The following is a 17021-nucleotide window of genomic DNA, read 5'->3' as shown; positions in this document are numbered from 1 at the left end:
TTTGCATATTTTGTGTGCAAAAACTTGAGAGAACATCAAGTGTAGAGTGTCAAGCCAATTGTAATCTTGTGAGTTTTAATAAAATTCTCTAGTTGCAGCCCGTGGACGTAGGATTTACACCGAATCCGAACCACGTAAAATCCTTGTGTTCTTTATTGCTTTATTTTCTCGTTTCGTTTGTGAGTGTGTGATAGTGTTTCCGCTGCGTGTACCCTGTCTCAATTCCTAACAATTGGTATCAGAGCCTGGTTAGCGAGGTTTTGGAGGGTACGATCGTTTTTTCTGTCACACACGAGTGTACCTAATTTGTTTTTGTTTGCCGTAATGGCTGAAGACAAGGTTATAATCGAAAGGTTCAATGGTTCTGATTTTAGCTGGTGGAAAATGCAATTAGAAGCATTGGTATGTCAGAAAGACTTGGACGTGGTACTCGGAGACAAACCGGAGAAAATGGAAAAAGCAGCCGAAGATGCGTGGAACTCAAAGGACAAGAAAGCCAAGGCGGTTATTACATTGTCGTTGACGAAGAGCGTTGCTTTCAACATCATGAATGAAACCATGGCGCGTGGTATGACTTTTGAAGGGGTTAGAGATTTGGTTCTAGGCGAGGATATTAGACGCAAGAATCAAGGTGGATCTTCCTCTTCTGATTTATTAAATGTCGGAAGAGGTAGAGGGAATAGCAGGAATAGTGGGAGCAGTGGGAGTCGGGGAAAAAGTTCTTCTAGAACTTTGAAGAATGTGAAATGTTGGAACTGTCAAGAAGTGGGACATGTTAAGAGTCAATGTCCAAAGAAAGAATTGAACATTGCTGATGCTGAGAATTTTTCTGGGGATGATGCATTGTTACTCAGTATGGAAAGTTTTGTGGACTCTTGGGTCATGGATTCAGGGGCTTCGTTTCACGCCATGGACAACGGGGAAACGATGGTGAATCTAAAAGAAGGAGATTTTGGGAAGGTACGATTGGCAAATGATGAGATGCTTCAAGTAACGGGCATGGGAGATATTGATCTAGTTACTTCATTAGGAACTACATGGAGCCTGAAGAATGTCAGGGTTATTCCGGAGCTGAAGAAAAAAATTGATTTCTGTTGGTCAGCTGGATAAACAAGGACTGGAAGTAAGGTTTGGTGGTGGTAAATGGATGGTGGTCAATGGTAATTCGGTGATTGCTCAAGGTTTGAAGCATGGGTCATTGTATATGGTTGAGGTACCTGCTGAGGGAAGTATGACCATCCCGATTAAGCAAAACAAAATCTGGTTCGCTAAATCTACTGCTAAGAGAGTTCATTTTGCAAACATGAATTCTGGAGCCAAGGGGATGTTAGCTGAACGAGTCGGAAATTCTAAACCATTTAGGGGATTCTGTGACAGTGGGAGCACGGGGTGTGTCCCGGGTACAGTTACAAAGAGTCGTTGGGTTTTGAAGACTAAGACTGGAAAATTCTCTCTTGTTGGAAGTTTGCAAAGTTTGGAGAGTGTTAGTGGTCCTCGGTGTATCTCTGGATCTGGTGGAGTGTCCAAACCGGTTGAGACAGAGGATGAGTCGGTGGTGGGATTAGCCACGACTGAGTTGGAGCTAGTGGGAGCTTCAACTGGCCCTTCTAGTACTTGAAGATGAGGGGCGGCTGCAATTAGAGAAATCAGACTAAGTTTTAGCTTGTTCTTAGAAACTGGAAGCTTGAAGGACTTGGTTGTTTTTTAAGATTACTGGAGTAATTGAGAGTTGAATGGCGGAGAAAGACTAATTTGTTCAAGTCTCCAAGTGGGAGATTGTTAAGATTTATGGAGTCTTGAAAAAATTGACAAGTTCCTAAAAGTTCAAGGGCCATAAATGAAACTTGGAAATATTAAACAATTGAATATGAAATGGACGATGCAATTATGGAGCACACCTTTTGAATTCATTTGTTGGACTGTCAAAGTTTTGGACGGCAAATAATTGGACGGTGGAAAAAATTGTCAAACACATGCATGAGAATTATTTTTTCAAACTATGCGGCAATCTTGTGCATATTGCGGCTCACAAATATACCTATATATATGCATGTATGTTTTGCATATTTTTTGTGCAAAAACTTGAGAGAACATCAAGTGTAGAGTGTCAAGCCAATTGTAATCTTGTGAGTTTTAATAAAATTCTCTAGTTGCATCCAGTTCTTATTACCGTAAAATATTCCTTCAATCTCCTTTTATATCTTAAATTTTATGAACTTCTGCATCCAGTTCTTATTACCGTTCTTTTTTAAATTGAAGATTTAAAATTGTTTTCTAGAAAGTTTATTACATAACTAACATCTCTTGTAATCATATATGTAGTTTTTTTATGCCCATTCAACTAGAGGTGTAGCTGAATATAAGCTTCCAGCAATAACATATTGGACCACGGATTTGCTGGCTACAAAAGAAAAAGATCTAAATGATGGAGACTATGGAATACTACCAACCGAGACTAAGAGTGAGGCGGTAAAGTTATCAGTCTTGAAATCTATTAGCCTCATATATCTAGTTTAAGATGCTCAAATACTTGAGATGTATAAATAATTTGCAGGTTTACATAAAAAAAATTGAAGCTTTGGTGACTGAAGGCTTCTCTCAATACCCAAACAGCAAGAAGCTGAAAATTCTGCATACAAATGTGGTGCGTGCTCAAGAAACACAACTATAGGAAGAATATAAAACACCTACACCTAACACGTCAGCCTTCGCATTTTGATCCTTCCTCTACCCACATCTCTCCTTCGTTGCAGCTCACCAAAAGTCTAGTGAAAAATGCTTCTTCTAGCCCCATCTCTACGTTCCAACACAACGAAAGTATAGCGAAGAACAGAGATCCGCCTAAGATCGTGGAACAACTTAAGTGGAAGAGACCAAAAGGAAGGCCATATGAAGTTAGGGCCGCCCCCGGCGCTTGTGTTGTATGTTAAATAGATTCAAGTTTAATACTTAATCATTTGTGTATTTGACAATTTTTATCTCCCTGTTTTGTAGAGTATGACTATTATGAAGAACCCACAAATGATGACAAGAAAAAGGTTGTTGTTGCATTGTCTGATCCTAATAACATGCTACAAAGTTTAGCACCCGGTCAAGAGTTAGATATGCAGGTAAATTTTGTTTTTTAATTTGATATTGGGGTGAAGCATAAATTACTAAGAAAGATCTTTTATGCTGATTCATTATGTTATAGGTTGTTCGTGATAATTTTAATTGGCTGAAAAAAAGGGAAGAGAAGGCTCCAAACAGCTTTCTCAAATGTCATTTCTTCGACTCGGGCTTTTACACAAAGTTTAATTAATGCTTAATCTATTCCCTTGTTATCTAACCATGGTTTAGGACCTTTCATGATTATTATGTTATGTTTTTCTTGGTACCTAGTTGGTATACTTAGGAAGTGGCTACAATTATGATTCAGTTAAAACGTGGACGCGGAAGTTGGGATACACTCTCTCTGACTTTGAAAATGTAATGTTGATTACAATCTGTTTTGTTTGTTAATTACTTACATTCTTTTTTCAGTATTTTTGACCATATCTTTAAATCAGATATTTGTCCATGTACCGGAAGAATACGAAGTTCAAAATCATTGGTGTTTGGGTGTTATCAGTATAATTGATAAGGAGTTACAGTATTTTGACTCAATTGGGGGCAATGGTGACCAAGTATTGGAGAATTTGGTATGTGATATGTCTTACCTTTTTGGATAGCATCATGGTATTACATAAATGGTGCTCTTTTGAACATTTTAAATACTTGGTTACCTATTTAAGACATTGACCCAAAACAATATGTAAGTTTTTAGTTTTAATTATTGCTCCTATTCTCTAGGCCACGTACTTTAAGGATGAGATGAAGGATAAGAACTGTGGTATTGATGCTACTTCTTGGAAGAAAAAGAAGATCAAGAAGATTCCTCAACAACTTAATGGGTAAATATTTGAATTCGTATGAAGTACAACTGCTACGTTTGGTTATTGTTGAGTATTTATTTTATCGTGATTTTTTTTGGGCGGGTATGACTGCGGAATGTTTATGATCATGTACGCAGACTTTTGTTGCAGACCCAAACATAATATCAACTTCGATCAGGTGAGTTGTTGAAATGACTCTTAAGCTCCATCTGTTACACATGACATGAGAAAACAAGTTGTACTTTTGATCATGGTTTCTTGTAGTCACACATACCATATATCTTGATGATTTGAATATACTTGAAACTCCTAAAGCGCTTTGTAAGCCAGTTAAATAGTTAAATACCTGGATGAAGAAGGAATTTGAGATAAAAGATTATTGAAGGAGGAACATTGTCTTGGGTTATGGATTGAACATTTGAAAAACAGAGTATGTGTGCCCGGAGAAGCTTACATAGAAAAGATGGCAACCTGATTTTATATTGCATGATTTTACTTGATCTTAATAAAGACCCCTTTTGAAATAAAAAAACGATGGTCCTCTGTGTGCCTTAATGTATATGTATTTGTATGTGTATCGAAGTATATGCAATTTGTCTATCAACAGATCCTACAAACATTGTTCTTGCATGAAATGGCAAAAACACAATTCTATAAAGGAACAACATTTAGGGTAACTAACCTTTAGACGATGCTTCCATAGACAAGACTCCAAGCCATAATATGCTGTTGGAAAAACTTTCTCATCAAGTGAGACATAAATGCTTAATACCACCAGGAGTCCAATACACCAAACTCAACAAGTTGCTAGATATCACTGCATCCAATCTGGGAGAGGACATTTCATTTCTATCAATTACCAAGTTCATTCCACTACTCTACTTTCATGGACATGTTCAAAACAAAATGGAAGAAGAAATGCAAAAAACAAATCATCACTCACGAAGTTAACTCGAAGCACATATGAGTGAAACTATGCACACAACAACAAAGATTCATTACTAGAAACGAAAATAGTGGTCCTAATATATGACTTGGGGCTTGTTCCTTTTTTTTCCTTATCAAGTTCAGGGTAAACTGGTTGAATAGGTAATGATGTCTATCTGACTAAAATAAAGTCTGTTTTTTTCTAGATTTAATAAGCTTTCCGAATGAGACTAAATGACCATTTTACCCTTGCATTCTGACGAACAACTTTCACAATATTCATTAATTTTTTCAATACTCTTCAAATTTAGCGTGAGAGGAGTTGGGACTTGGGAGGAAAAAAGAAAAGCAAATAGGTAAATGATTGGTGCCTTAATACATTAAGCTATGGTTTTTTGCTTAAAACAATTATTATGTTAAATAAAAAAGAATCAACCATATATAATTGACTTATTTTAAGCGCTTTACCCCTTAAGCACAATAAGTAAAAAGACACAGGTTCTTAAACATGCTTCACTGTTGAATGTGAAGCCACAGCTGGTCAAAAATGGCAGGAACAATGTGAAGTTGTGAAGCCACAATTGTTGAATGTGAAACCACAATTGTTGAATGTGAAGTTTTTTCAAAGGTTGGCTGAAGACCCGGTTGTGTTTTTTGACTACTTCTGATTTCCATCTCTATATAAGAGATTCATCTGTATTTGTAAAACTTGTATCTAGTGTAACACAGAAAGAGTGCAGATTAGCACCAAGAAATATAAATTCCTAGTTACCGGTGGACGTAGGTCAGAGAAGGACCGAACCACGTTAAATCCCTCGTGTTCATCCTTGTGTTCTTGTTTTTTGTGAGCTGTGTGTGTGTGTTTAGAGTCGTGTGTTAAGTGTCTCGATCCTAACAAGTGGTATCAGAGCTTTGGTTTTAGCTCCAAAGGGTGATTTTCAGTTTTTTGGTCGAAATTTTTGTTCGTCAAAAACAATTTTGGTGTATACTGTTGGAAAGGTCTCGTTCCGAAGATTCCGAAAATATTTTTTTCTGAATTTTTTGACCACTAGAAGACGTCCAAATCGCCGGTCAAAGGTTTGCCGGAATAGTGACCGGGAAAACCAGTTCGCCGGAGAAGACGACATTGTAGCATCAGACACTGTAGCAGTACGCCGGAGAAGACGACACTGTAGCAGGAACTATAGCACGACGTCAGCAGTGACGTCAGCAGACACTGTAGCAAGCACTGTAGCAACACTGTAGCAGATTTGAAAATTTGCAATTTGGCCCCTGAATTTCCAGAAAATTGCAAGATAGGTCATTGTTCTTTCAGAAAATGGCAGAAAGCAGTAAGCTTCAGATTGAGAAGTTTGATGGGAAAGATTTTGGTTGGTGGAAGATGCAAATTGAAGATTTGCTCGTAGAGAAAGACTTGGACGCAGTTTTAGGTGAAAAACCGGAGGTGATGACACAGGCAAACTGGGAGACTTTGGATAAGAAGGCCAAGGCATTCATTAGACTGACGTTGTCAAAGGATGTTGCCTTCAATATTTTGAAGGAGACCTCGGCAAAAGGAATCATGGAGGCATTGTCTAATATGTACGAGAAGCCGTCTGCAGCAAATAAAGTCTTCCTGATTCGGGAACTAGTCAACACGAGGATGAGGGAAGGAAGTTCAGTTACAGTACACATCAACAATTTGAACTCGATTTTATCCAGACTTGGGTCAGTGGGAATAAAATTTGAGGACGAAGTTCAAGCTTTACTACTGTTATCATCATTACCTGACAGTTGGTCCGGAACAGTTACAGCCGTTACTAGTTCCGCAGGATCAAAAGAGCTCACTTTTGAGGGAATTCGGGATTTAATTCTAGGCGAAGACGTCAGACGAAGAAATTTCAGGGAATCATCAAGTGAACAGTTGAATGCGGTCAGAGGTAGAAGAAATAACAGAGGTAGTGGGAGCGGGAACAGGAGAAAGAGTCAGTCGAGGACTCGAAATGATGTGACTTGTTGGAACTATAAAGAGGTTGGACATTTCAGGAATCAATGTCCAAAAGACAAGAAAGAAGTTAACGTTGCAGTAGGCCATTCAGATGATGATGTTTTGATCTGTAGTGTGGAGAGCAATGTGGATTCCTGGGTTATGGATTCGGGTGCTTCATTTCACGCTACCCACATCCGTGAAGCACTGCGGAATCTGAAAGAAGGGGATTTTGGTAAGGTAAGACTGGCGAACGATGAGGTTCTTGATGTGACGAGCATAGGTGACTTAGATCTGAAGACTCCAGTCGGTCCATGGACTTTGAAGGATGTCCGGGTAATTCCAAGTCTAAAGAAACAGTTGATTTCTGTTGGGCAGTTGGATGAACAGGGACACGAGGTTAAGTTCAGGAATGGGCAGTGGAAGGTTGTCAAAGGAAATCTTGTGATAGCTCGTGGACATAAGAGGGGTTCATTATATATGGTCAGTTTACCGTCTGAGGGAGTAACCGTCCCAGTTCAGAAGAAAAACAAAATCCGGTTCATAGAGTCTCGTGGACAAAAGAAGGTTTGCTTTGCAGATGGCAAACCCAGAGTCACAGGTCAGATTCAGGTTGAACGTGTTTGGAACGGTTCAGAAAAACCAGTCAAGGACATTCATAGCAGTGGGAGCATGGGATTTGTTTCAGCTAGAATACCCAGAACACAGTGGGTTAAGAGAACCAGTATTCCATCTGTAAAAGTCTCTCCAGATTATCTGCTTCACATGGAGAGTGTCGTTTGTTCTCAGGATGTTCCAGGATCGGGCAGTTCATTTCAGTGGGAGCCGGTGGAGACAGAGAACAGGTCAGTAGCAGACTTAGCCATGACTGATGTGTTGGAGCTAACGAAAGCTTCAATTGGCCTTCAGGTTAATTGAAGAGAAGGCCAGGGTAACTAGGAAGGAGTTAAGATCAAATACAGATGCACAGTTGAAGCACAGGTGAAGATTGTTCTGTGGCTTCAAGTGGGAGATTGTTGAATGTGAAGCCACAGCTGGTCAAAAAATGGCAGGAACAATGTGAAGTTGTGAAGCCACATTTGTTGAATGTGAAGCCACAATTGTTGAATGTGAAGCTTTTTCAAAGGTTGGCTGAAGACCCGGTTGTGTTTTTTGACTACTTCTGATTTCCATCTCTATATAAGAGATTCATCTGTATTTGTAAAACTTGTATCTAGTGTAACACAGAAAGAGTGCAGATTAGCACCAAGAAATATAAATTCCTAGTTACCGGTGGACGTAGGTCAGAGAAGGACCGAACCACGTTAAATCCCTCGTGTTCATCCTTGTGTTCTTGTTTTTTGTGAGCTGTGTGTGTGTGTGTTTAGAGTCGTGTGTTAAGTGTCTCGATCCTAACAAGTGGTATCAGAGCTTTGGTTTTAGCTCCAAAGGGTGATTTTCAGTTTTTTGGTCGAAATTTTTGTTCGTCAAAAACAATTTTGGTGTATACTGTTGGAAAGGTCTCGTTCCGAAGATTCCGAAAATATTTTTTTCTGAATTTTTTGACCACTAGAAGACGTCCAAATCGCCGGTCAAAGGTTTGCCGGAATAGTGACCCGGAAAACCAGTTCGCCGGAGAAGACGACATTGTAGCATCAGACACTGTAGCAGTACGCCGGAGAAGACGACACTGTAGCAGGAACTGTAGCACGACGTCAGCAGTGACGTCAGCAGACACTGTAGCAAGCACTGTAGCAACACTGTAGCAGATTTGAAAATTTGCAATTTGGCCCCTGAATTTCCAAAAAATTGCAAGATAGGTCATTGTTCTTTCAGAAAATGGCAGAAAGCAGTAAGCTTCAGATTGAGAAGTTTGATGGGAAAGATTTTGGTTGGTGGAAGATGCAAATTGAAGATTTGCTCGTACAGAAAGACTTGGACGCAGTTTTAGGTGAAAAATCGGAGGTGATGACACAGGCAAACTGGGAGACTTTGGATAAGAAGGCCAAGGCATTCATTAGACTGACGTTGTCAAAGGATGTTGCCTTCAATATTTTGAAGGAGACCTCGGCAAAAGGAATCATGGAGGCATTGTCTAATATGTACGAGAAGCCGTCTGCAGCAAATAAAGTCTTCCTGATTCGGGAACTAGTCAACACGAGGATGAGGGAAGGAAGTTCAGTTACAGTACACATCAACAATTTGAACTCGATTTTATCCAGACTTGGGTCAGTGGGAATAAAATTTGAGGACGAAGTTCAAGCTTTACTACTGTTATCATCATTACCTGACAGTTGGTCCGGAACAGTTACAGCCGTTACTAGTTCCGCATGATCAAAAGAGCTCACTTTTGAGGGAATTCGGGATTTAATTCTAGGCGAAGACGTCAGACGAAGAAATTTCGGGGAATCATCAAGTGAACAGTTGAATGCGGTCAGAGGTAGAAGAAATAACAGAGGTAGTGGGAGCGGGAACAGGAGAAAGAGTCAGTCGAGGACTCGAAATGATGTGACTTGTTGGAACTATAAAGAGGTTGGACATTTCAGGAATCAATGTCCAAAAGACAAGAAAGAAGTTAACGTTGCAGTAGGCCATTCAGATGATGATGTTTTGATCTGTAGTGTGGAGAGCAATGTGGATTCCTGGGTTATGGATTCGGGTGCTTCATTTCACGCTACCCACATCCGTGAAGCACTGCGGAATCTGAAAGAAGGGGATTTTGGTAAGGTAAGACTGGCGAACGATGAGGTTCTTGATGTGACGAGCATAGGTGACTTAGATCTGAAGACTCCAGTCGGTCCATGGACTTTGAAGGATGTCCGGGTAAGTCCAAGTCTAAAGAAACAGTTGATTTCTGTTGGGCAGTTGGATGAACAGGGACACGAGGTTAAGTTCAGGAATGGGCAGTGGAAGGTTGTCAAAGGAAATCTTGTGATAGCTCGTGGACATAAGAGGGGTTCATTATATATGGTCAGTTTACCGTCTGAGGGAGTAACCGTCCCAGTTCAGAAGAAAAACAAAATCCGGTTCATAGAGTCTCGTGGACAAAAGAAGGTTTGCTTTGCAGATGGCAAACCCAGAGTCACAGGTCAGATTCAGGTTGAACGTGTTTGGAACGGTTCAGAAAAACCAGTCAAGGACATTCATAGCAGTGGGAGCATGGGATTTGTTTCAGCTAGAATACCCAGAACACAGTGGGTTAAGAGAACCAGTATTCCATCTGTAAAAGTCTCTCCAGATTATCTGCTTCACATGGAGAGTGTCGTTTGTTCTCAGGATGTTCCAGGATCGGGCAGTTCATTTCAGTGGGAGCCGGTGGAGACAAAGAACAGGTCAGTAGCAGACTTAGCCATGACTGATGTGTTGGAGCTAACGAAAGCTTCAATTGGCCTTCAGGTTAATTGAAGAGAAGGCCAGGGTAACTAGGAAGGAGTTAAGATCAAATACAGATGCACAGTTGAAGCACAGGTGAAGATTGTTCTGTGGCTTCAAGTGGGAGATTGTTGAATGTGAAGCCACAGCTGGTCAAAAATGGCAGGAACAATGTGAAGTTGTGAAGCCACATTTGTTGAATGTGAAGCCACAATTGTTGAATGTGAAGCTTTTTCAAAGGTTGGCTGAAGACCCGGTTGTGTTTTTTGACTACTTCTGATTTCCATCTCTATATAAGAGATTCATCTGTATTTGTAAAACTTGTATCTAGTGTAACACAGAAAGAGTGCAGATTAGCACCAAGAAATATAAATTCCTAGTTACCGGTGGACGTAGGTCAGAGAAGGACCGAACCACGTTAAATCCCTCGTGTTCATCCTTGTGTTCTTGTTTTTTGTGAGCTGTGTGTGTGTGTTTAGAGTCGTGTGTTAAGTGTCTCGATCCTAACATTCACTTCATAATCATAAGGAGACTAGGTGTATCAGTCTAATGTTAAATCAGCCTTTCTAAATGGTGAGCTAGAAGAAGAGGTGTATGCTGCTCATTGGTTTGGAAAATAAACACTTTAAGAGCACACATGTAGGATTGAACTACCTAACACACACTAGGGAAAATATTGCATTTCCAATCAACAAGGTTTCAAGGTTTATGCACAGTCAATCTCGATCGATGAAAGCAACAAAGAGGATTCTTTGATATGTCATACGAACTGTTGACTATGGAATTTGGTAGACAACTGTATCAGATTATAGATTATTTGGTTTCACTAACAGTAATTGGAGTTGTTGTCTGGGCGATCAAAGGAGCACTTTTCGTGGTTATTTTTATGTTTTCTTAGTGGTTGGTTTATGTCGGTTTAGAGGTCTATGTTTTCCCTTTGCTCATTGCTTAGATTTTACTTTCCCAACAGTAATTAATAGCCCAAAATCATGTGGATTTGAGCAATTATGAGATAAAGAGTATTTTGAAAAGATTACATGGGCCCAGGGCAGCCCATCAGATTTAATTCAAGATCTAGTTAAAGTAGAGTAAATCACTATTTGGTCTATGTACACCGATCAAAATAAGAGAATAATAGTAGTTGATCCAACCAGGTATGCAAGTACCAAAGTTTCTACTTGTCAAGAAGGGGAAATAACTGATTTTTGAAGCATTTCCTCCCGTACACAGGTAATAACTGATATGTGTTTGACGATATATCTGCCATTGAGAGCTGCAAGTGTATTGGGGGATAGATTTTGCACATAAAAACATAAAAGCGTATATGCATCATTTTCATCAACGCTAAGTCTATATCTTTATGCCCAATTTGTGAGTTTTGTTAGCAAATAGAGCAATTTCATGAAACCAATAGGAATTAGGTCGAGCAGAAAAAAAGAATGGGAAACTTACAATGATCAACGATGACTCACGAATCGAGAAGAGAGAAATGAATCGGCAGCGGAGGCTTCGGCTTTTCCATGTCGTCACCTCGCTGATGGTGACGATGGGTAGGGTTTACGCCTCGTTCCCGAGTTTAACAAAAGAAAATAAGAGAAGAGAAAAGAAAGTCATGAGAGAAAAAGAAGAGAAAGGAAAGGAAAACAAAATTATATTTTGTGTTCCCGAGTTGGAGAGAAGTGGAAGGAAAATGAATCATTTTGTTCTTTTTTCCATATCCTCCCAAATCGGAAGGAAAATTATGAGGGAAAGTGATCCTCCCATTTCCCTCCACGTCCTTTCACTTCCCTCCTTTAATGAAACTCGGGAACACCAATTTCTTTTATTTTATTCTCATTTCCAGTCATTTCATTTCCTTTCTCTCGTTAAGTTGAACTCGGGAACGGGGTGTTAGGAACGCATGACTTGAGCTGGTCATGAAAAAAGAATGGATCATTGATAAAATTGGTCCGGAAGTTTTGGCAATGTCAACATTAGTCCACAACATCAACAACAGGTCCACATTCGATTTATCTACGGTTACTTTTTTGCTTTTCCTACTTTTGCCACCTTACTTCTTCAGTTTTGCTTTCTGCCCTAATTATATATCATTTATTTTCCTTCTTTTAATCATCCGTTCACCGTCTCCCTCGCCCAATTACACGCTGCCGCTCTTCTTGTCCAATGATATCCTCCACCGCCATTGACCGGCGACAGATGACGTTCTTCTCTTTCCTACCTCTGTTGTTCCAGTTTTCATCTCCCCTCACTCTTCCTCATCCGTTCTCTTCCAATACGATGGTTACAGTGGGTATTTTCTTGCGCATATCGCCATCGCTAAGCTCCACCGCCATCACTCTTCAACATCTACTCATCGTATCCGCTTTGCTTCTCTCCATGCTCATGCTTTCTGGAAACCTCTGACGCTTCTATTGATACGTCTTGCCTCCACCGCCAAACCCTATGGTCGCACCTGATATACGTCTTGTCTCCGACGCTTCGTTGTCATCGACCCTTCAATTCTACTTCTTGCCAGTTTTAAACCCCCAAGAGGGTCCGAACCCTATTTTCGTTTCTTGCTATTATCAGAACTATTTTCATTCAGACTTCATTACTGTTTATGATGTGTTTTGCAGGGTTATACACCCACGTCTGATACGTAGCCCCTTTAATGATATTCGTTTTTATTACCGTCATCAAGGGTATATCCTTGCTGGTGCATTCGGGCAAGTCTGTTTTTCTTTATTTGTTATTAGGAAATATATACTTCATTTAAGCATGTGATGATCTTATGATAATTTATTGTAGGTGTGGATCACAACAATTAGGGGAGTTAGATGGGATAATAAGGTTTGCAATGAAATCATATCCCAAGTTCTCAACATTTGTGTTCTAAGTTCTAACAATAAAATCATATGTTGGTTTCATAGGTCCACGCCATGCATTAGAATACAGCCGGTATGCTACAGCCGTTGTCAATGATACCCTATCAACATATCTGCTTAAAGGTTAAATGAACATTTATGCTACAATTACTCACCTTTTACCCAATTTACACCATTGTTTCACACATTTACCAATTTTTGCCACAATATTTCACCTTTTTATCCATTTGTGTAACAATGTTGTACTTTTTTAGCATTGCAGACTGATTTTGTTTCCAGATGTCACAAATTCACAATCACAACAACATGATTTTGAACTAAAAGAGGCAAAATAAATACTAATTCTTACTCTTCAAAGGCAGGTCACATCTCTCACAGGACAAATTGACTCCCTTGCTTATGATCTACCTGAGGTACGTATCTCTATTCACCTACAAAGTTCATCTTAACAAGATGGTATTTGGTTGCATAATTTCCTGGAAGAGATGAAATCTTTTAAAACAATTGAAATAGAAAAGATTTGGAATTAGAATTTTTTTGAAAGGAATCATAGAATTCTGTTATAAGAAATAAAATATGATATAATTGGAATGTGAATGTTTTTGGAAAGTATGAAATCTATCAAAAAAAGGGAGATGAGGAAATTGGAAATGAAATCTCATTAACTTGGACACATGTCATTTTTTGGTATTTTTGAATAAATGTTTTTCCATTTGTCATTTTCTCATGTTTTTTTATCTTTTTTTAATTAACACACTATATTTACACATCAATTAATAATTGTCTTAATTGAAAATAACCAATAAATTACAATATCACTATTCATATAGTATTTAATATGTTTCCTTTTAAATTTAAATTTTAAATTTTAAATTTCAAATCTAAAATTTCAAATTTAAATAAATTTTTATTTAAACCTTTATATTTAATTTTTTGTTTTATCCAACTCGTATAACATACGGGTCTCGCAACTAGTGAAATATACATTCAATTTAGATGAAGATCAATAATTAAAAATGAATAACTTCACCATTTGTATTTTATAATGAAATTTTCTTTTATTCACGGTATATATATATATATATAATTAGAACTTCTATCTATATTTCTTTCATGACAGGTGAAAGGAGACAAATATTCAGCCACGAGATTGAGTGATAGTCTTATGAGTTCCCCAAAGACACCAACATATGAGCGAGAAGAAGCCTTTAACTCTCTGGTAAGTATCATATGTTACCAACATTTCTAATACTAACATTGATCTCGTCGAGTATCAGGTGCTTAATTTTTTATACTTTGTTTACATACCATTCTACATCAATATATTCCTAAGACTATATATTAGTTCAAATGGTGATGTTTTTATTAGGTTGCTGATGTGTCAAGATGGATTATAATTTGTATATTACTTTAAATAGTGTTGTTTTTATTAATAGAACGATTCTAATTTAAATTACGATTATATTTCTTCAATATATATATATATATATATATATATATATATATATATATATATATATATATATATATAATATCAAGGTTGTAAAAAACGTTCGACGTTAGCTACTCGGTGGACTAGAGTTAAGGGACTAATCGGCTAGGCGGGGATTAATAGGGGTATTAATTGCGGACCATTAATTGCTAATTCGTTGAATTTTAAAAAATTATATATGACTAATATCATAATAAAGTTCGTAAATACCACTAATATCATAATAAAATAAGTTAATATGATTAATACAACAATAATCATTCGTCAAATAGTTTCTATTGGGTTAGAACTTATTCAAAGTGTTAAAATTTCATCGTTTTCTACTACTTCACACATTTTGTAGGTAGAGATTAATCGTTAGGCGCCCTCTAATCGGTCAGGTAGAGCCTAGGGATTAATCGGAGATTAATCGGGACCTAGTCGGGATTTTTACAACAATTATATATATATATATATATATATATATATATATATATATATATATATATATATATAGCTAGGTTTATTTGTTTAAAGTAATTATTGTGTTATTGTATACATAAATGTGGGCCAATCAAAATTTAAAATAAAAATAAATAATTAAATAAATAAATAAGGGTAAATAGGTAATTTGATAACTAGTTTCCACAAATAATATCCTATAATTATGGTAACCATTGACTCTTCTTAGCTGTATTCCTAGTAAATCGCAAGAAGCACAGATAAATTTATAACATTCAATCGGCATCAAGATTCAAAACCCTAAATTGAAGCCAGTATCGTTTTTTCCTTCTTCACTTCTCAAATCCGATCGACACCTCCCAAAGTCGCACCTCCTCTTCTTCGCGTCTCCTCCCTCCGGTCGACAGAAGCCAAATGAAGAAACATCGGAGTTTTGCTCGTCTCTTCCGGCTGCGAGGTGTGATGTCCGGCTTCGCAAGGAGCGGTAGTGGCAAGGTGAAACCTCTACGGCTTTGTGTTCGATGGGAACAGCAGAGAAGGAAGAAAACGAGGGGAAAGGGGGGTCCGATGGCAGCAGGTGAGGACCTCGGTGGTGTTTGCTCGAAGATCACGATGTTTCCTTGTTTTGGTAGTTCCAAATCAAACACAGGTAAAAATTTCTTTTTGGATTTTGTTTGTTTGTTTGATAGAAATTGTTAGGGTGTTTGGGTTTGCTGGGAAATCAATGAAAATGAAGGGAATTTGGGTTTGTTGATTCACAGGAAATGAAGAAGGAAGAAATTAGTTTTTTTTTTTGTTTTAGCAGCCTCTAGTTGCGTCAACTTCTGTTACAGCCATACAATATGTTACAGGAGGCCAGGTATATTCTGCCCAGGTGAATTTTTTATTGCATTTGGTATTTGACAATTACAGAATCTTGGAATAATGTTATTCATTTATGTGAAGGCTGATGTGGTATGAACAATTTCTGTATGTTGTTCATCCGAAATTAAAAATTGTTTTGATGCACACCAAGCGCTCGCTAAAATGCTTCAATTGAATGGTATTTCTTTGTTTATAGTATTCTAAGAAAAGAATGTTTTTTTATGATAATCATGAACATATTATGTTAGAATGCCCCGAATTAATATAATTATTGGTAAATGAATTCCAATTCTATCAGAATGGAATCACGAATTCCAATTATGCTGGAATGGAATATGAATATTTTCTCACTAATTTATTCATTGGATTTGTTTCCACAGAAGTTGATGCTTGAAGAACGAACCACGAAATTTGAACGACGCCTCTTAGCAACATTATTCTTTTAGAATAAATTAGTGTATTTGTTAGATTTTGATGTTTTTTTTCCGATTTGAAAGTTTTTTAGTTTTATTCATTAACAATAAATGTAATTCTTAGCAATTGTTACATGTATTCTATAAGAATTAATATAATTTTTGTTTTAATTCTTCAGTTGTTGATTCGAGAATTTGTTATTGTACAAGAAAAATATGTTCAATAATATTTTTATTATTTTATGGTTCAAGAATTTTTTTTATTTTTGAATATATTCAAACATATTTTGTCAGAATGTCCGAATTAAAAACCTAATAATTCGTAAAATCAGATTTTTAAAATTAATAGAATCTATGATCCCTTAAAATATGCAAACTTCCTTTATTAAATCTATGTTAATTGACTAAAATACCCTTCTAGTTAAATTAGATGGTATTTTTCGATTATTTTTAATTCAATAATATGTATTAATCACTTTCTTAAAATAAGTAAAATGATTGGCCCATATTTATGCATACAATAACACAATAATTAGTTTGAATAGAATAACCTATGCCTATATATATATATATATATATATATATATATATATATATATATATATATATATATATATATATATAATATTATAATCTTTGATATTTATGTATGTTCTTATTACTATATAGTTATTACTTTAAATACATTACATTTACAGGCATGTGTGAAAAAGGTAGAAGGAGATGAAAGTGGAGATAAGCATTGCACTGGACCATATTTTGATTATTGGCATTTTATCCATAGAGTTG

The 17021-nt window shown here is 37.2% G+C and overlaps 1 long non-coding RNA gene across 6 annotated transcripts; it reads left to right on the top strand.

Moving 5' to 3' along the window:
* Window positions 1-12284: 12284 nt before the first annotated feature.
* LOC145128537 (uncharacterized) lies at window positions 12285-16403 on the top strand. Of its 6 annotated transcripts, none has more exons than XR_013716976.1 (10): window positions 12285-12691; window positions 12774-12863; window positions 12946-12987; window positions 13068-13145; window positions 13385-13435; window positions 14143-14241; window positions 15185-15604; window positions 15717-15814; window positions 15901-15997; window positions 16200-16403. It is a non-coding gene; the product is annotated as an uncharacterized LOC145128537 (long non-coding RNA). The 6 variants fall into 6 exon arrangements; XR_013716977.1 differs by having other exon boundaries at window positions 15717-15829; XR_013716973.1 differs by having other exon boundaries at window positions 15197-15604; window positions 15717-15997.
* The last annotated feature ends 618 nt before the right edge of the window (window positions 16404-17021 follow it).

Source organism: Lactuca virosa, chromosome 8, assembly GCF_052849685.1.
Source record: "Lactuca virosa cultivar CGN04683 chromosome 8, Lactuca_virosa_CGN04683_v6, whole genome shotgun sequence".
NCBI lineage: Eukaryota > Viridiplantae > Streptophyta > Magnoliopsida > Asterales > Asteraceae > Lactuca > Lactuca virosa.
The sequence above is the reverse complement of the archived record's forward strand: the minus strand, read 5'-3'. Positions and strand labels throughout refer to the sequence as shown.